Source organism: Sceloporus undulatus, chromosome 3 (assembly GCF_019175285.1).
Source record: "Sceloporus undulatus isolate JIND9_A2432 ecotype Alabama chromosome 3, SceUnd_v1.1, whole genome shotgun sequence".
Lineage (NCBI taxonomy): Eukaryota > Metazoa > Chordata > Lepidosauria > Squamata > Phrynosomatidae > Sceloporus > Sceloporus undulatus.
Window position 1 is genome coordinate 110,619,294 of NC_056524.1, and position 20,458 is coordinate 110,639,751.

The 20,458-nt window shown below is 39.4% G+C and overlaps 1 long non-coding RNA gene across 1 annotated transcript in view; it reads right to left on the reverse strand.

Moving 5' to 3' along the window:
• Positions 1–11,523, reverse strand: part of LOC121924769 — a 96,224-nt gene extending 84,701 nt beyond the window's left edge. The window contains exon 1 of the long non-coding RNA XR_006102716.1: positions 11,395–11,523. This is a non-coding gene — a long non-coding RNA (uncharacterized LOC121924769). The remainder of the gene's footprint in view (positions 1–11,394) is intronic.
• Positions 11,524–20,458: the final 8,935 nt, after the last annotated feature.

Sequence of the window (20,458 nt, forward strand, 5' to 3'; positions counted from 1 at the left end):
GTATTCTATTTAACCTGCTTAAAACACTGAAATGAAGAAACAAGAGCAGGGGTGGTACAGGAGGTGGGATCCAGTCAAGAGATGGGAATATACTGGGCAGGTCTAGAGGGCTTTCCCCATTTTCGCATGGTCTGAAATCCTGAGAAGAAGGGCTTGTGAGCATGTGGACAGGCCACTAGACTAAAAATTTAAACATACAACTGCATAGACAGGTACATTTTTTTAGGTCCATATTAACTTTTAATAGGACTACCAAGTGAATAAAACTGCAAAGGTTCTCTCCTCTTCGTAATAATAGAGTGGGCCCTCCATTCCAGATGTCCCCTTGGAAACCAAAATCAATGGATTTTCAAGTCCCATAGTATTTAATGGTGGTGAGGCCATGTAGCCATGCCACTATTGGGGACAATGGCATTTCCCCCCCCCCCCAAAGCCAGCCTCGCCACTCTTACTGAGGCAAGTAGCAGGGGGCTACCTTTTCTTCCTCCTCTTTCCTGTCTCCTCCTCCTTTTTTTCCTCTTCCCCCTCCCATTGCCACTGCTGTGGCTCTTTCTCCTCCTCCTCCTCCTCCTCCTTCTTCCTCTTTCCAGCCTCCTCCTCCTTTCACCTCCTCCCCTGTGGCTCTTCCTTCTTTTCCTCTTTCTTTTTCTTTTGCTTCCTCTTCTCTGCCTCCTCCTCCTTTCTCCCCCCCCCACCCCATGGGCTTGCCATACACAGATGCTCAAGTCCATGCATTGCAAGTCTACGGATATGGAGGGTGGACTGTAATTGTTCATTTCATCAGAAGAAGTTTGGTTGGACAACCATTTACAAGAAAAAGAGAAAAAGGAGGAGGAGGAGGAGGAGACATCCAGTATGAACTATGACTACATGGGCTCTTCTACACTACACAAGAATAGCCCGACAGTTCCAAAGGTCATGGCAACACTGTATGGAATCTTGGGATTTTCAGTTTAGGGGTTACTTAATGTTCTTAATCAGAAAGCTCTAGTGCCTCACAAAAATACAAATTCCAAGAGTCTAGTACAAATCAGTAGGAGTCTAGGGAATCATAGTGATGCAGTTGTTAAATGTGAAAGTGTTATCATGACTCCTGTGTGGTGAAATAATATTTTTTCAAATTAACAAATTCTAGAAATTCATGAAATGTTATGTTGATTTAGAAGATGTTTGCCACATTTGTTAGTTCTGTATACACATGCAGTTTCATGGGTCTAATCCCATAGTCACTGTGCTACATACATCTTCATGTTAAACCAGGGAGATTTACTATGACCTGCAAATTAGTGAGAAAGGGTATTCAGTCCTTAAAGCCACCCTCTGAACAAAAAATATACTTTTTCTTCCTTCTACAGTGCTTACCCTGCAGTTGCCTTCTACCCATTGATCCAAAGATTTTCTGTGATTTTACCCAACAATTAGAGACCTGGGAAGCCTAACTGACAGTGTTGTAAGTGCTTTAAGTATTTGCAAAACTACTGAGGGGAAATTCTAGATGTTTTGCATGCCAAATAACTAAAAACACACTCCATCAACTTGGTAAAAAGTGAGAAACCCTAATAAAGCTATGGGGGAAATGCTGCCTTGGCATTCTGTAGCAGGGTGCTAGCAGTCTCAAACTGGATGATTTCTTCAGTGTGCTTTGTGCAGAGCTAATCTGAGAGCTTCTGATCTAATTGTCATGACTTCTAGTTCTGCACGGAAGAGAGGTAAGTTTGTAGGTGAGATGAGCACAAACAAGAGTCTGCACAAAAACTAGTTTTGTGCTTTTTCCAATTGACCAGAATTTGTTAATGCCCACAATGGAGCTTTGTATAAGAGCGTAGAGAGAACCCTGATTTTATAGAGTTCCAGTACAGGCTGGATCAAATTACTCCCTTCAGGAAAACATAATCTTAGAAGACCATTTAGAGTTCTTTCAGCTACCAGCACACTTGTTTGGCACAGAAACAGAAGGTGGGGTTGTAGGATTTTATTTTATTTTATTTTTATTTATTTATTTATTTATTTATTTGAGATACTCATCTTCTTTCTACAGTTTGACCTTGACAGTGGGGATTCTCCAAGTGCTTTCCCTGTGTTGGATATACCAAAAGAGATTATGAACTGAGGCTAAAAAGTGGAATTAAAGCAGAATAGAAATTTTGGAGCACTTTTGAATTTCAACAATTAGAAACCTAACACTTATTCAGTTAGATCTTTACTTGTTTTGTATTACCCAAGGAGGATTTGCCAATGATTTCTATCAGTGTGAGCATGCCCTTGACTGTATATAAAAGAAGGTTCTGTCCTGTAATCCTTACTGAGGTGCTTTCTGCACCGCCATTTGGGACGTCCAGAGGACGTCCCATTTTAAAAAAGGGGCGTCTCTTTTAGACGCCCCATGGCCTAGTACGGACTCCGTCCGTACAAGATGGCGCCGGCCCTTCTACATGGCCGGCGCCATCTTTGCGTATCGGACGCTTAGCGTCCGTACGCGTCGCGCTGCTGCTGACATAGCAAGCGCGCCCCTGGCGCCTCGCTACGTTGCAAACGCGACGCTAAAAGAAGCTCCATTTTGGAGCTTCTTTTTTCGGTCCGCGCGGGAGTCGGGCCGTCTGAAGGCTCCGGCTCCCCAGCGGACTTACTGGCGGCGGCAGCAGACCGCCGCAAAGCGGCGGTCTGTACCCCGCCTGAGAAGATTCTTCATTTTATCTCCTCACTACACAATTATACCACTTGAACTGCCATTACTGAATCATAAAGAATCCTGTGATCTGCAAATTTTAAATACCTTACAAAACTACACATCTCAGAATTCCATGGAATGGAATCATGGCAGCTAAGTAGTAGCATGAAAATAACCATCCAAGTAACTCTTTATTCAGGTAGATAGCAAAATCCATTTTCTTCCGTTCTTATGAAAGGACATTTTCCTCCTATTGCACATAGCAATAGTTATTTAGCAGGGATGTAAATTATTACATACAACAAAAAATATAGAATGTTTCACCCCATAGGTAATTTTACAAGATGTTTTGCACATTTTAATATTTTTTGCATGTGGAAACTTTCTTTTTCTTTAACAAATATGAAAATGTTTTTGCACAAAAATGTTTTTGTGAAAGCTGTGAAGTCTTTTCCTTTAAAAGAATTGGTTATAAGATCATTAGCTGGACTTACAATCTTGCAACTGATGGGGAGTCGCATGTACAGCCATTAATGACCCATCCACACCTAATGTTCTGCCCTGACATCACCTTAGCTGAAGGGTTTTCATGGTGCTGCAGGTTAAGGTGCTAGAAATTTATGCCTGCAGTGCTCTTCCAGTCATAAGGTGACCTGAGACAAGCATTTGTGGCAGAACCCTGAGGAATCTCTCCAGTTGCCTGTTTTCAATGTGTCCCAGAAGAGCATTACAGATGCCATTTTCCAGCAGAACAATCTGAGAAATTCTTTGGCTAAGGTGTTGCCAGGCTGGAATGGTAGGCTGGGGTGGGGGAACTGTCAGATGTAATTATGACAATGGAACCCTATCATTGTAATTATGTAAGACAATGCAGAATCTTGGTCAATATTTTTGTGCAAAAATCTTTCCATCATTTTATTTTGAAAAATCTGGTAGCAGTTGACTTTTATTTTTCCAAGAAGGTGTCTCTATATGTCAAGCCTCTCTTCTTTTTCTTTCTTTTTTTAAAGGATGAGAAAATTTGAGAATATTGTTTATAGCCCTGTTATTTACATGACACATAAATCCAGTATCAGTGAAGATTGTCACAACCTTTTTGTGACAATATCACTCCTAATCACTGCTGCTTCCAAGATACATTTTCTTCTGTTCGTGGCTGTAGTAGTTTTTAATCGTTTTCATCCTGACAGATAAGGCACTTGCTTAAATCAACATGACATTTCTTCTTGTGGCTTCCTGGGAATTGTAATTCTTTTCCCTACATGATCTGTGTATTGTAATCAGACATGTCTGGGGGCGGGGGGGGGGGGGGGGAGACAAAAAAAGGTCTGTTTGTGTGTTTGGCTGAAAACAATGACTCAACAAAAAAAGTAAGATTTAAGACTACACTTAATAATACACTAATACTCCGTAGTGAAAATAAATGTCCTACCTAGATTCCTTTTTTTATTTCAGTCCATACAAATAATTAAAAATGAATATATATGGGCAGGAAAAAAAACCCAGGATCAAATAAAAATATATGCAAGATGCAGTAGAAAGGGGTGGCTTTGCAGTACCTAATCTAAAGTTGTATTTTGAAGCTACTTCTTTTATATAGCTAAAAGATCAGATGAAATTAGAAGATAAACAGCTACTAAAATTAGAAGGTTCAGAATCATTTTTTGGGTTCCATTCCTATTTATTTTATGAAAAAGTACAGGTTAATAGTGACTTTAATAATCATTTTATTAGAACGTCTATATACAAAGTGTGGAAAAAATACAAAAGAAGAATATGTCCCCAAGTACTATTAGGGGTATCATCCCATGAGGCCTTAGTCAGAACAAATGCCCAGAGGAAAGAAAATGGATAAAATGCAATGAAATTCTAAGGAAAGATTGGAATGGCTATGAAATGAAAACATTAGAACAAATAAGATCAGAAGGTCAAAACTGAGGGTGGTTCTTGTACCGACAATTAAAATCAAGATTCATAGTGGATAAAAAAAAACAGTGGGCTAAGCAAATGCTGAGACTGAATTAGAAGAAATTATTTTGTTGTAGAAACCTGCCCTTTTATCAAGAAAGGGAATATGGGCAAATGGGCAAAAAATTGTGGACAAACATTCAAACTATGTCATTGGGAGAGATCCTGCAATAAAAGGTTAAAATATTCTGCTAGTCAAGGTGTAAAAGACATTTTTTATTAAATTCTCTATAGATGGCACCTCTCTCCAGACAAAATAAGCAAAATATATGGAAATAGGGAAAAATTATGTTGGAAGTGTCGAAGGGAATGTTCAAAATCAATTACATTGATGGCAGTTGTAAGGACTCAAGGCAGCCATAAACATATAGTCTAAGTGATTCTAAGAGAAATTGGTTCATGCTAAGAACATCCATGGACATGTGCACTCTGGAAACCAGGGTTCAAATCCCAGGTCAGCCATGTAAACTCACTGGGTGACCTTGGGCAAATCACATACTCTCAGAGGAAGGCAATGACAAACCTCCCCAGAGGTTCTGAACCAGTCTTGCCAAGTAACGCCTGTGATAGGCTCACATTAGGGTAATCATAAGTCAGAAATGAATTGAAAGCATGCGACACCACCAACAATCTCTTCCAAATCTATGGACTTTATCACACTAGGGAGATCCTGAAGAAAAATGGGATTTAAAAGAGATTTAAAGGGGGAGGGGGAACGCGAAAGCGGGAAGTTTATCAGATAATGTCACACTTAAAACAAAATAATTCAAAGTTAAACTGAACACAAAGCAGAGAAAACCAGCAGCTTTTTACTTTCCAAAAAGTAAAAAGCTGCCGGTTTTCTCTGCTTTGTGTTTGGTTTAACTTCACATTATTGTACTTTGGGAGTCATCCAGTGGGATCAAACTTCCCACATTTAAAAAAAAATCAAATCTAGTTTAAATCCCATTTTTCAATGGGATCTCCTTAGTGTGATAAACTCCTATGATTCTATATATTCCTGCATGGCAGAATGTGCATGGACTGGATGGCCTTTTGGGGTCCCTTCCAACTCTAGGATTCTGTGGTAACAAAGGGAGAGAGGGGAGGAGGGATAAAGTCATGGAACATGATCATGATTACCAAGGGCTTACTAATTGGTTATTTCCTGTTGTTTTGTCATGTCTGCTACTTGCCCAGGGGGAAATGCTGGGTTTTGGTGGTGTTGTTTCTTTGTATTTAAAGTCTTTTACAGTTAAAGCTGCAATTTATTTATTTATTTGATACCCCTTTGTTGTTTTTGTTATGTGTCTTCAAGCCATTTCTTAGACTTAGGTGACCCTAAGGGAAATCTATCATGGGGGTTTCTTGGCAAGTTTCTTCAGAGGGGGGTAGGTATCGCTATCTTCATTACTAACAAAAATCTCATATGTTTCATGAGATCCCAAGGTAAGAGTCAAGCAAGCAAGCTACATAGCAAAACAACAAAGTGTGTCTTTAAATTGAATGGATGTGGAACATGAAAATATTTTTTTCATCTGTGACTATGATTCTTTTTTTAAAAAAAAACTTTTGTGGATTGTTTCATCCTAAAATTGTTCAATTATGCACCAAGTTCTCCTTCGTGAGTCTAGGATATACCAGTTACCAAACACTGATTCTCACCATGTTCAGACATGACACCATCTCAAGCTTTGTGTACTGAATGGTGACGTCTGCCAACTTCATCACATCTGTTTTCTTAGGACAAGGTCGTAAAGTTAGTCAACTTTAAACCTTTGATGAGATTAGTCTGCTCCAAGGGCAATCCTTGTTTGTCTATTTCTGTTGTTATGAAGACTTGGAAGATTGCAGATCCACTGAAGAAACAGCAGATGGTTCAATTTATATGCATCAGCTGTGTGCCAAATTGTAATGGACTTTTTCTTTTTGAAACTGATTTAAAAGAGCATAGCACTGTGATAGGATGGTTTTGAGAGTGAAAACATTGAGGATTTAATTCTGATCATCATATTGAACAACAGAATAAAATAATCCTATTGATTAAAATGTGGATGGTAAGACAGAGAAAAATATATCAGTTCAGTCCTACACATGTTTACTCAAAATCTGTTTCCACAGAATTCAGTAGAATTTAGTCCTTTAGGATTGTAGCCTGAACAAACAATAGTTTGTTTTGAAAATTACTTCTATCAATACATATAGGCTACAACTTCACTGACTAAAAGGGAAAGATGGAAGTTAAGAATAAGTACTTCACTCTAGGGAATTGGCACTGTGACCTCCCACATTTCTACAAAATTCTGTATTCTTCTCCTTGTATTTGCCTAAATCAAAGTATCAAAGGGCAATGGCAGAGGTGTGCCAGACACTGGACCACATGCCAGGTTACAGTCTTGTTGGGAAGGTGACAGCAAAGATGTCAAGATTCAAAACAAGCACAACATTTTTGACAGCAAATTTCTTTCCTTCTAGTTATGTCAGGTCTCTGTGTCACTTTGATGTACACATCAGAGCACAGCCTGAAGGCTTCACTTCTCCTTGTTTTGAACTGAGCCCTAAGGGAGCCAATAGCACTATCTTCACTATTCAGTCCTTCAAACTTGTTAGTGTAAAGAAGCAGGGACAGAAGGCACCCTGTATAAGAGGTGTTTTGGTTATGGTAGTGGTGGTGGCAGAAATGGCAGGGAGGGGATTTGTCACATGAATGACAATATCCAGTACATCCATGAGATTTGTCATGTCTGCAAACATTTGAGATGACCAAAATGCTTTAGTATTCCAACGTAAAAGCATAAACACTTGGCAAACAGATACCAAGTGAAGAACTTTCCATAACATCTCTGTATAGTACTCTTTCTAATCCCTATGATTTTCCCTATGGTGATCATTTCTGGCTTTTTACTGTTTTGAGTCTCTCTCCATCCCAAAATATGTTTGATTTTGAGAAGAGTCAGCAAGGTAGACATTCCTTTAATACCAAATGTGTTGGGATGGAGAGGGGTGTGCATGTGTGGAATACATGCAAACCTAAAAACCCTGAAAAGAGATCCCATAAGATTCGAAAAGGGTGATAACAGAAATGGAAACCTTATCCAAACCTATTTGAAAAATGGTCAAAATTATTTTGTTGGGTGTTGAGAAATGAAAAGAACCTAAGACAGGCAAGACTTTGCAGTTCAGAAGTTATTCTCCATTTTTTAAAGTGTGCAGAAAATAAATTCCATCTTGGAAACACAATGTTCTTCATTGGAACAGGTTTCCTACACAGAATGCATTATAGAAAACAGTGCAGAAATGTTGTTTATTCTGTAGAAAATGCTGTTTTCTGTGCAGGAAACCTATTTCCTCGGGTTTTTTTTTTTAAAATGATTTGGTTTTGTTTTGTTTTTCACAAGTGTAGTCCTGAGTTGTAAATAGACTTCAAAAATTGCAAAGTTTTGGACAACTTTCAGTGATGATGGTAAAATTACTCATTCTTGCCTGCTACAATGAAATGGGAGCTAGTGTCATGTAGTGGTTTCAGTGTTCGACTCAGAACACTAGGAGGCCAGAGTTCAAATTCCTGATCAACCATGGAAACCTACTTGGGTGATCTTGGGCAAGTCACACTTAGCCTCAGAGGAAGGCAAAGGCAAACCTCCTCTGAACACATTTTGCCAAGAACACCTTAGGGTCACCATAAGTCAGAAATTACTTGAAGTCACACAACAACAAAAATAATGAAATGTATAAATATGTACATTTCCAGTGTGTAACCTGGAAAGCCAGTGGCTTCCATGTCAGGTATACGGGGAGTCCACTCTGAGTTTTATTCCAGATTTTAAGGGAACTATTCCCAGCACCAGACCATATCCTCAAAACAGGTTCACCATCTTGGATAAGTCTTTTAATGTCTACAATAGAACTGAGAGTGGGTCAGCTAGAACCCTTATATGGAAATTACTGGGTTACATTAACTGGGAGCTATTTCCTAATTAATTTGAATTGTAAAAAAGAGAACTTTATTAAAGGTAGATAGGGATGATTAAATCAAATAAATGGCAACATATTTTAACTATTACAATGAATAGCTTTTGGAGCAACAACATGGCGGCACAATGGCAAAGTGGCCCAAGCTAGTAGTAATATTTACAACAGGATCAGGCAACTTATGTAGGCGGTGGGGTAACATTCCTTTCATGCCCTCTCCCTGGACTGCACTGCTCCTTTCCAGAATTCAACCTAGAATGACCATTTCCCCCCAATTTTCCTGGGACTGTGTAGACATAGTGACCTGAACCACCATGTTTTCGTTGTGTTCATTTAGGTAGTTTTTCAGTGTTTTGGAGGGGTGAAAATTCTGCTGTCCCCCCCCCCCCCAACAATAGAACAGTCCAGGGATTTCAGGGGTCTCCTTGCAGGGGGTTATACTTCCCCACTTCTGATTTACAACAATATTAATGTGACCATACCTTGTGCAAACCACAGTGCTGCTGACACTCACTGTCTTGCTTCTAAGTGACTCTGGATTGCAATCCATTATTAAAAGTTATAGTTTTATCTCTTTCTTTGTTACACTTAATCTTGACTTCAGGCTAATCATCAGCATTTCCCTGTCATTTTCTTCCCCAGCCTTCCATACTGAATGCATGTATCAACAAAGCTTATATTAAACATCTCAAGAGAAAAGAATGTCAAATATTACTGTTCGGGTCCCACCCTCCACTATGTGGCCTTGCATGTGGAGACTTGGGGCAGAGAGCATTTATTTTTTAGAGCTTGCATAAAAAAATGTGGTATGGGCTACATGTGTGCAAAAATGTTCTTTTACTGCTAGAAGTAACACTTGGAAAACTCATCTCACCAAATTTGCTTCAGGTGACACTGCCGAGTCCTGCAGAGTTCATAAGCTTTCAGGAATAGCTGGACTTATCTTGAGGGACTCAACAAATTGAGAAGGGCTTCTGAAGGCATAAAAGGCCACTGGCAAGGATTACTAAATCAGTCTTTATCATGATTTCTTTTTCCTGGTTAACAGGGCAAATTACTGACTAAATCCTTAGGGCTAATATATAATTGCAAAATATTATATATAATTGCAAAAGACAATAGATTTTCAAGTAAGTGTATTCTTTCACCACAGAGAAATTAAACAGCTAGGTGATAAGCAGGGCAGAAATGAAACAGCAGACGAAGTCACCTTGGGAACGGAAAGCAAAAGCCATAAATTATGGAAGACCGTGAATTAATCATAACAAAATTAGAAACATGGGTAGAAGCAACTTGCAAAGCTGAAACGAAAAGACACTGGAAGGATAAGCTGAACTGTTATTATGTTATGAAATCACAATAGAAGGGTTGTGTGTGTGTTTTGAGGTTATCTCAATACAGCTAGTGAACAAGCAAGATGCATCTTCACTGATATTACAACTTATATTCATTTCTTAAGACATGTGGTCACATGTGAACAAGTCCTACTAAAATGGATGGGATCTATAGGCTCTGCTCCAAAGGCCTGCTCAGCCAGTTAAACATTGTTCTGGGCTTGCGAAGGCTATAAATTCTACTAATTTGTCCCTCACAAGAAGGACACACTAGACAAGATTTAAAACATTCAAAAATAATTTATTATAGCCTTTTCTACTAGCACTATATGGAGCTGATAAAGACCTCCAAAGAGTCATTTTATAAGAGGTAAAATATTAAATAGAAAACCAGCATGGTGTAGTGGTCTCAGTGTTGGACTAAGACTGTGGAGACCAAGGTTCGATTTCCTTCTCTCAACCTCATGGGAAAGCAATGGAAAATCTCCTCTGAACAAATCTTGTCAAGAAAACCTTATGATAGGTTCACCTTACGATCACTATAAATCAGAAATGACTTGAAGACACACAACAACAACAAACAACCACCACCACCTCTCCAAGAAATGCTAGCATTTGCGGCTACCTTGTTTAAAAGGTGGGTAAATAAGTTAGCGTTACAAACTGAGGACAATAATCATCAGCAACTTGTACAGAATTTGGAGTTGGGAGCAGTCTTTTACACTAAAAGTCTTATCTGAAAGCCAGAGTTAGAAGCCATGTCATTAATTCATTTCTCATTGCATAGTGCATCAAATTCCTGAATTATTATTATTATTATTATTATTATTATTATTATTATTATTATTTGCTAAATCACTTTTTCATACCATCCCTATGTTCTCTTGTCCTTATCCTTTCTTCATCTTTCCCCTCCAATTTTCTCCTCCTGCTTTTGCACTCAGCATAGGAGGAAATATACCTATGGGAACCATAGGCTTGAAATCCTGGACCAACTAAGCTGGAAATAAGTTCTATTGGACTCAGTGACACTTCTTAGTAAACATGTAAAGGATACCACTGTAAAGGCATGCAATCAAAAGGGATAAATATTTTAAACACAAAGAGGAGTGTAAACTGGAGCCCTGAGAATACAACAGAAGGCCTGGCCTTCTATTTTTACTTCACCTAATCTATGTTTTGATACTATGTTCCTCCTTTCCTGAGCCTTCTTCCTTGGTCTAAATCCTCCCATTACTGTTTTGACTCATGTTTGGCAGGTCAGACTTTCCAGCCTTACTTTGGAAGGTGCCTTTGGGAATAGAGAACTGAAAATCAAAGCCCTTTGTAGCAATGCACTCGATTCCCTGCAGTTCAAGTGGTAAAGTACCAGATGTTCCGTGAAGCTTTCCTGGATGAGTTTTGACCTTCAGTGAATACCTTCCAAATGGATTAGGAGGGGCATCTGTAATTAGATAAAAAATTCTTACCTACCTTTATGGAAAGTGTTCAAATTAATCTCCCTGAACATTAGATGAGAACGTAGGTCATTGTCTTCCTCCCTTGAAATGCCTCTGCTTGGTTTTTCATGAAAGTGTTACTGCTCATTTTCTGAACACAGCAGCTTCTGAGTGATTCAAAGAAAGAAAAGAAAGGGAGGCACATATTCACACAGTACTTACTTGGTTTACTGTGAGGATTATTGTTTCTATGGAACTTGAAAAATGTGGTAATTTGTATGGGGGGGGGAGTAAAGAGGGGGGAAATCAGCCAGAACTCACATACAGTATTTTAAGTGGAAGAGCTGTCATGAATCACTTGGAAATTTCAATACACCATGTACAATACCCTGTAATGCGATTGGAATTTGTGCAAGTTAAAATATAATGCATCCTTAAATCTTTCCCTAATCCTTTTGAATTACATACGAGCATTTTAAGATGAAACTATGCGAAATATATTCCATTATACTCTAGAATGACAAACATTTTGTGTTTCTCTTATTAGACTATGGTAGTGGAGATTTCTTTTTTAAAAAAAATAAATGTAATTTAGCACATCAAAATGTGCAATGCTGCACACCATGCAAGAGTAGACTCTTCCCCAGTTTATTACCATGAGAATGAGAAGCAGAAGGTTAAGTGAGAGGCAGTAAAATGTCAGCAGCTTTATCAAAAAGATGGGGAGAATATAATTGCCCCAGAGGATGAAATCTGATAGAACTTTCAAGCAGGGTGGGTTCTGGACAGAGATAAGAAAGTTCTCAATTTCAAATGAATGTGCTTATTCTTTCTATTGCTTTTCTTTGACTTTTTTTAAAAAATCCACTATCTTCTTTTCAGTTTTCTCAGGAGAGGTTGTGAAGTACATTTCAGTGCGTATTCTGACAGGACATTTCTCAGACCCGAATATCTGTTCTATTTCATGGTCTGCTTAGTTTCCTGAAGATGGATAGCTTTTCCCAGTTTTGGGAGAAGCCAAAATTAAAACTATTCCCAGATACTATTAGAACATGGGGAACATTTGGGGATCCCTTTGGCCTAAGCATCATTTTTCAAAATAAAGCTGAGGAGGGGGAGAAGTAATCCCTGCATCCGTGGATAGCATTTAGTTGCACCAACTGCTAATTGTGAGTAAGGGGTTGTAATAACTAGCACAGTTATACATAACTATACACTGGCACGTTTGGGTTTATACATTTTATCATGATGGAAGCTCTTTGAGGATCTACTGAAAAGAAAATACTTGGGACAAAATTGATAGATCATATAGCGAGTACTGAGGAAAGAGCTTAAGAAAATGGACAGGATGCAATGGAGTTTCTTCCAGCAGCAGAATCAAGAGGATAGCACTATCAGTGTTTTAGTAGTCAATAATAAAAGTGTGGTTTGCTTCTATTTCTTTGGACTTAAGAGTCCAAAGGTGGCATCCACTGCACTTCCTTCAGAGTTCAAAATGTGTCCAAAGGTCTTGTCCGGAGTGGTAGAATTTAGAGACAGAGCCATGTCAGTCTTGAATATCAATATGCAAAGGAACTTTGTAGTGTCTTTGAGAGGAAGGGCCAAAACAGATTGCCCCACAAGGGTGGATTGGGGCTGCCCTAGAGCTTCTTGTCCCATATTCAGGGCAAGCATACACTGTGGACTCAATCCACCCCACCACCTTTTGAGGCTGGTTTTGGGCTACCTTAGGCAGCTCCAGAGCAACCCCAGAATGGCTTCTGGAAGCTTTGGGAGGGGGTGTCCTCAAAATACCATGCCTCTGAAGCAACTGGAAGCCGCCTTTGTATAATCGTCCAGTGCAACTTCTGAGGGTCTTGGGGGTGTGCACCATCAAAATGCCACAACCCCAAGCCACCTGGAAGCTGGCTGTTCCAGGCCATCTGTTTGGCCCCAACAATGTAAAAGAAGTTGTAGCATAGGCTTTTGTAGACTTTGTCTACTTCCATGGAGGCATCTGAGAAAGTAGATCAAGAAGCTAAACAAATGGGCATAATAGGTCTGGGTGGCTTGGGGGTATGACGATCCTATGACACACACCCTGGAGCTTCCCAAGAGCCACCCCAACTGAGAAAAGCTGCTCTGAAAAGGAAGAGTAAAAAGAAGAAGAAAAAACACTTCTTTTCAGAGCATTGTCAAGAACTGCAGAGGCAAGGTGGATTGGGGCCACATCCTGCTGTTTGCCATGGCTCCAGGGTGAGCTGCTGTGGGGTGGCCCCAATCCACCCTTTCTGGGTGGTCTGTTTTTCACCTAAGTCTACAAAAGCTTATGCTAGAATTTCTTTCACATAGTTGATCTCAAAAGTGCTACAAGATCCTTTTGCATGCTAATCTTTTCCAGAATCATTAGTGTGACCCTATGCTTGACCCTATGCTTCTGGATCCACATCTTGTGATCAAGGTCATCCATGCTTTCATAAACGTGTCCTCTTTTGGTTCTCTTAGTGCTTTTTCATTTTAAGTCAGTGTTTTATTCAAAGTGCCATATTTCTCTTCACCACTTAAACATGTTTATTTTCTCTTGAGGCATCCAGTGTCTAGCAATCATTAGTCTTGCTAGGAACAACCACAGAAAAACTTTTTTTTGTATGCTTAGCATTTGCCTTATTAGATGATCCATGATACCAGTCTTTCCCAACTTCAGCAGAACATCCCATAGGGAAGGTGTTCCAACAAAGACAATCTTTGTCCATATTGTAACATGTGATACCACTGAAATCTGAGGTACTCACTGAGACTAAAAATGCACCAGATATTTCAAGAGAACCAGCAGAAGGAATATCTATACATGGCAGGAGCTAGGATATTGTGGCCCTTCATATATGTGTGTCTTCCTTTAAAAACAGGACCACAAAGAATTAAAAGGCCATCCCTTTCAGTTTCTAAAAGCATGATGACATTATTTTAGAAAGAAAGAAAGAAAGAAAGAAAGAAAGAAAGAAAGAAAGAAAGCCTAATGGAAGGAGACTATGGATGATGACATCCCTAGAAAAGGAGTTCCAAAGTTTAGGAGCATCTACCGAGAAGGCCCTCTATCTTGTTCTCACCAAACAAGCCTAAGAAAGTGGTGAGACAGAGACAAAGGCCTCTCCACAAAATTGTAGAGCTCTGATGGGCTCATAAACAAAGATATGGCCCTTCAAATAGCCTGGATCCAAGCTGTATAGGGCATAATAGGCCATCTGAATTGTTTCTGGAAACGAAACAGGAGCCAGTGGAGCTTTTGCAACAAGGAAGTTGTTAATTTTTCCTGAATTACTTGCCCTTATACTTGAATACATACATTTGTTATTTTTGTTGTTGTTGTCTTTAAGTCATTTTTGACTTATGGCAATCCTAAGGCAAATCTATCATGGGGTTTCTGGAGCTGAGAGTATGTGACTCACCAAAGGTCACCTTGTGGTTTTCTGTGGCTGAGTGGGGAATCAAACCCTGGTTCCAGAGTCATAGTCCAACACTCAAACCACTATGCCATGCTGGCTCTCCTTAATTTTGTATTAACTACATTGGCTCTCAATTTAAAGACCAGTAAATATATTGTGGGATAGGCTTTTGTGCATTTGATGTATTTAACATACAAAAGTTTAAACAAGCAAACAAATACTTTAAAGTTCATGAAATGGTACTTATTTGTACTCTCCCTCTTATATACTTATGTCATTGTCCCATAGTTTGCAGGGCTAACCTTTTGGGGCATGAAGCGGCCTTTGTGTGTTCTGTCTTCAAAACAGAATTATTAACGGTAGAGAATTAGGGGGAGATGAAAATGGACATTAGGACTGCAGTAATGATGACTCTTGTTCTATACAGTCTATCACAAGGGAAAAACACACTGAAGTTCAAATTTATATTAATTTGTTCTGTGCATCATGTGCAGATATATTAATGTCATTGATCAATGAGAAACCAGCAAAAGGTTACAAAGCATAATTCCTTTACACTGCAATATTGAACCAAGGAGGAAAAGAAAAAGATGAATGATTTCGATATCAAGCCTAAATAAAGAAATGTGGCTCTCCTTCAGCTTTCTCGTTGCTGCAGCTTTATCACCTTCACAAAGTCACTGTAAACAGGAGTTCTGTTTCTCCAACCTGTAGTGATTGGAAATGAGATGAAAGAGCAAAAGCAGCATGCATTAAACTATCATATGCAAGGGTTTTTCTGTTGCTAGACAAAATCTAACAAACCCAGGAGGTGTCTGTTTTTATGGTAAATGTATAACCAACCTGTTCGGCAATGTGGAAAATTCAAAATAATTTTAGAATCCTTGCACATGTGAAGTTGAAGGCTTTCATGGCTGGCATCCATAGTTTTTGTGGGGGGTGGGGGGCTATGAATCATAGAATCATAGAGTTGGAAGAGACCACAAGGGCCATCCAGTCCAACCCCTTGCCATGCAGGAAATCTCAATCAAAGCATCCCCGACAGATGGTCATCCAGCCTCTGCTTAAAGACCTCCAAAGAAGGAGACTCCACCACTCTCTGAGGGAGTGTGTTCCACTGTCGAACAGCCCTTACTGTCAGGAAGTTCCTCCTAATGTTCAGGTGGAATCTCTTTTCCTGCAGCTTGCATCCATTGCTCCAGGTCCTGTTCTCTGGAGGCTGTGTTCTAGAAGAGTTTATTCCTGACATTTCTCTGAAGATGCCAACCACAGTTGCTAGTGGAATATCAGGAAAAACCTCTTCTAGAACATGGCCTCTTAGCCTGAAAAACCCACAAAAACAATCCTTACTTAACTTTAACTAGATAGCAGGGATGGGGAAAATGCAGTCTGCAGGCCACATGCAGCCCATAGGATCATGTTTGTGAACTCCAGAGACAGAAAAATAATTTGTTTATTTTGCAAAACACTCTAAAATGCCTCCTAGAAGGCATGGAGTGCCTTTCTAGCATGTTTTGTTACCTCATTTTAGGGCTTGAAAAGGCTGGGTTTTTTTAATAACAGAAAGTGTGCAGAATTCACTTATTTTTAAAAAAGCTTCTACTGAGCTTAAAATGGTCCAGGAAGGCCTCAAAAATGATTAAAATATTCCCAGTGTCCCTCAGAGAGCCTTTGGGGGCCAAACATTAATTGTTATTATAAAAAATGTGTGGCACTGGTCTTCAGGGGGGGGGGCTATTGTGGTCTCCTACTCATGCACAGTTGCCCACTGCCTATGTCATGGTTTGAGTGTTTGAGTAGGACTCTGGGAGCCACTTAGCCATGAAAATCCACTGAGCGATATTATTTTTGCAATATTAAGCAATATTGGACAGGATCCTGTTGGGGGCTTACATCTTCATAAGAGGACTTATATTTGTAGAAATTAGAACTGGGCAGTACCATGATGCTCATATCTAGTAAAGGACTTCTCTTACCTTACTATGTAGTCAGCTAAGTGATTGGTGTACACAAGGATTGTTGTGCATGGGGACACTAGTTAGGGAGTGCTTGTGCACATCAATAGAACCCAATGCACATTGGAACACTCTTGCTAGCGGCCTGTTATATATCTTTGTAATTCACTAACAAGGTTTCTTAGCACTTCTGCTATGTAGCTAAGTATATGTAAAGTTATACAACAGAATGTAGAAAAGAATTCCAGTCCTTAGTTTCTGTGCAGGAAGTGATGTTTTCTGTGGAAAAAGTGTAGATTCCTGCATATAGACTATTACATAGAAAAAATTCCCAAACATTTAATGGTCTTTAAAAAACACACATCCAGTTTTTAAAGGGATGGGAATTATGCAATCTTCCAGATGTTGTTGGATTGCAACTCCCAGGAGTCCTAGCAAAGATAGCTAATGATGAGAAATGTTAGGAATTGTAATTCCATAACATCTGAAAGGCCATACAGTTTACTCCTCTGCTTTTAAGACTAGGCCTAGAACCAGTTGTGTTAAAATAGACTCAATTAATGGGAGCTTGCACTTACATAAATTCTGTTTTGTTCTGGATATTGGGAGAGAGGTCACCTTGTTCTTGTTAGAGCTAACAGTCTGGGAATACTCCTGGACCCAACATTATATTTGGATGCTCATATAGTAACCATAAGCAGATCAATCTTCAATTTTTAGTTTCTACCATCTAATGAGGACAATTGTGTTCAGAGTGGCATTATTATTATTATTATTATTATTATTATTATTATTATTATCTTTAGATTTTATGGCATTTCTGATGTAATTTTTTATTTTTTCTGTTACTTTAATTCTCTTTCTCCTCCCCTTCTTTCCTCTCCCTCTTACCAATCAATATTATTTTTATGTGTGCTTTCACATTTATTGCAGTTGCTCTTTTATTGTGCAATAGCAAGATAAAGATTATTTTAGTAAACAAAGATGCAACATATTTACTGCTGGATTTTATCATACTGTAAATATTCCTGTTCATGCAAGATCTCCTCTCTCAGTGCCCCTGCTAGAGTGTCCTTATTCATGCCTTTGTCAGTGGCAAATCCAAGGTGTGCCAGATCAAGGGAGCAGGAAATAATAACTAAATAAATAACAGACCAATGATTTCATGAAGTTCCAGAATAAAATACTTAAGAAAATTGGAAACCTATACAGCAAATGTATGCAGGTTCACAGATGCTGCACTTACTGCAGAATTCCACTGACCCAAGCCTTCCCTAATGAACTGTTATAATGTCATTTAACAGTGTATAAGTGTATGGCATTGATTTTCTTTCCCTGTCTTGTATTCTGTTCTGTAATCACTCAGATAGAGAGGTGACACCTGCAAAATTATCTTGTGATGGCATAGCACAAGGCGACAACATTTGCTGAGTAGGAGGAAAAAAGGCATCAGTCAAGAAAAGTTAGCAACTATGAACAACTGAGGCCTATGAAATGTAGTTAAGCACTTCCATTTTATTGGTATTTCACTTCAGCTTTTACAATGAAGCTTTCTGATACCAACCTGGGACTGTAATACTAAGGTAGAGTGAAGTGATTAAATTTAGAAATGGGGAAAATCTGAGTTGATTAGAATAATTTCAAATTACCAGTAATAATAAATATTCTGGTGATTGAAGATAATTTTAATCTACCTTTTCCCAATGAACCTTTGAGAGAGAATAGGCTATAATTAATTTTACAAAGCAGAATTTTACTTTCTTTGTATGAATACATTTACCACTTAAAAATACAATGCTTAGTAGTTTAGAATGCATCAAATGATCACAGAAACATTATTAGACTGTGGAACATTGCATTGGTCAGACCTGGACAGATTGCAATATGGCCAATCAATCAAGAGAAATTCACTGCACGAAGCTAGGAAAATAGAAGTGATGATACCTTTCAGCATTGGTTCCAAAGAGCCAGACTGGAATGATACAAGAGGCATGTGAACAGTGGATCTACAAGGTAAGGATTTGCCTGGCAGAAGAAATGTTTTACAATTTCCCTGTGAGTCATAATTTTCTGAATCAAAATTTTTCTGTCCAGGTGCTCATCCACTCATGACAAAAATACACAAATGGTTCTGTCTTTCTCCCTTGAAGAAGGGGAAAAAAACTTTACTAATGCCCCCCCACACACACACACACATTTACACACATATGTACACACACAAGTGAAAATTAAAACTAATCAAAAAATGAATGTGAGAGACTCAGGGGTTGTCTGCACTGGCCAAGACATTCCAGGGGCAGATGGGAGTATTCTGGCCCCACAGCTGTCCTTTTCTACACAGGCATCCAACTGGGCCACCCAGTGCATCTGCCCTGATCACAGGTCACTTCCTTCTGAGGTCAGAACAAGGGACCCAGCAATGGTCACATGCTGGGGCTCTCGTTCAGGCCTTAGAACTGTCAGTTTGTGGTAGCAGTGGATGCTCTGGACAGCCCAATAGGACTCCATTGTAAGTGTTTTAATGTAGGTCATGCCGGACACCATCTGGACTGTTCATACCAGAAACGAGTTTTGGGCCATGCACCATCTGACCAGGATGATTTTAGAACGGGGGTGGGGGTGGGTGGGGTGGAGAACGGCCTTTTGGCCTATGTAGATCTTGATCTTAATCTTTCTAATTGCCATCTGATTTGGCAAGTGAACGACACTTTTGCATGAAGGTGAAATTTATTATTAACAACTAGTGGTTAATTTTAAGTTGTTGTTGTTGTTGTTGTTGTTGTTGCTGCTGCTGCTGCTGCTGCTGTATGCCGATGTGTACAGGGCCGAAGAGAGTGTCACTTGCCCAAGGTCACCCAGTGGGTTTCCAGGCTGTGTAGAAAACTGAACCCTGATTCCAGAGTCGTAGTCCAGTGCTCAAACCATTACACTTTGCTGGCATTCCATAATTTTATATTAATTAATTTTATAAGACTAGAGAATTATAAAATTAATTTTATATAGCAGTACAGTTTAATATTGTATGTTGCCAAATTATTTAGCAGAATGATCTCCTTGTAGATGGGAAGTCTAAAGTTAAATGAAGATGTCTAGTGTGGCATGGTTTCAGATTTCACTATATTTTATCAGCTCTGTAGCAAGGCAGTTTTTTAACTTTCTAGTTGGATATGTACAAAAGTCAGGAAAAGTAATACCTCAGGATAAATGTTACATGCATAAATGGACATAACCCAAAGATCCAAGGGAGGTTTTACAAGAGGAAAGGAGCAATAGTTAGAACTACTGTGTTCAGGCCCTCAGCTGTAATCCTAAAAATACAGTGGGACATTGGTATGTGCTGATGCTCAAGTCCCATTGTTTTCAATGCTAGTGTTGTCACAACTTCACTATCCCTTCCCCCCAAAGCCCACCTTGCCACCCTCACTGTGGCAAAGGGCTGCCTCTTTATCCTCCTCTTCCTTGACACTTCCTCCTCCTGCTCTTCTCCTTCTCTGCTGCCGCCGCCTCTACTCTTCCTCCTCTTCTCCTTTTTCTTTCTTCCCTCCTCCTCCTCCCCTCCTCCACATCTGCCTCCATTCTTCCTCTTCCTTCCTTCTCATCCTCCTCTCACTCACCCTGCCACCACTGCGTTTCCTCCTCTTCCTCTTCATTTTCCTTCCTCCTCCTCCCCACTTCTTCCTCCCTCTCTTATTAACCCCTGTCTCCACCACTGATGCTCAAA